This window comes from Lactuca virosa, chromosome 4 (genome assembly GCF_052849685.1).
Source record: "Lactuca virosa cultivar CGN04683 chromosome 4, Lactuca_virosa_CGN04683_v6, whole genome shotgun sequence".
NCBI lineage: Eukaryota > Viridiplantae > Streptophyta > Magnoliopsida > Asterales > Asteraceae > Lactuca > Lactuca virosa.
The window spans coordinates 20,471,094-20,471,885 of record NC_136429.1 but is presented as its reverse complement, the minus strand read 5'-3'; the positions used below and the strand labels follow the sequence as shown (position 1 = coordinate 20,471,885).

The following is a 792-nucleotide window of genomic DNA, read 5'->3' as shown; positions in this document are numbered from 1 at the left end:
GAGGACACCTACAACCACATTGATGAGGTTAATGATATCGCCGACTACTTCAACATACCAAACATACCACGCGAGACAATTTTGCTAAGAATGCTCCCCATTACTCTTAAGGGTGCAGCAAAAGATTGGCTGAAGGCACTCTCACCGGGAACAATAACAACTTGGTCACAAATGCGTGAAGAGTTCATATAACAGTTTTGCCCACCTTCTAAAGTTTCCAAGTTGAAGAAGGCTATTGCAAATTTTGAGCAACAAGCGGGAGAGTCACTATATGAGGCATGGGAGCGTTATAAGTGGTTGGTTAGAACTGTCCTCAAAATGATCTAAATGTGCAACAAGAAGTCTTGATTTTCTATGATGGGTTAAACATCACTACTAGGCAACTCCTTGATTCTCAAGGGCCACTCACAAAGAAAGAACCGACCATGATCAAGGAGCTAATCGAGGAATTTTCCAAACATTCAATAGAATATCATAATCCTCAACAAGATATGACTAGGAGAATTGTGAATTCTGCTTCGGATGACATGGTGGCGGTCTTAGCAATGTTGCATAACGTGGATAGGAGGATGACTAAAATAGATCAAACAATCCATGCTATACGTGTGGGGTGTAAAAACTGTAACAAGCCACATTTAACTAGAGACTGTGATCTTGACGAAAATGGAAACCGAAAGGCCCAAGCTTGCTATTCAAATGGTGATCGTTATGATGAAGACTGGAGAAGGCGCAAAAAGAAGTGGTTACCTTATGATGAGTAAAAGAAAGCCAAGGAAGAGAAGTATGAACAAA

At 40.8% G+C, this 792-nt stretch overlaps 1 non-coding gene across 1 annotated transcript; it reads right to left on the bottom strand.

Moving 5' to 3' along the window:
- Nucleotides 1-219: 219 nt before the first annotated feature.
- On the bottom strand, nt 220-325 carry LOC145110515 (small nucleolar RNA R71). The gene has a single exon (XR_013709893.1). It is a non-coding gene; the product is annotated as a small nucleolar RNA R71 (small nucleolar RNA).
- Nucleotides 326-792: the final 467 nt, after the last annotated feature.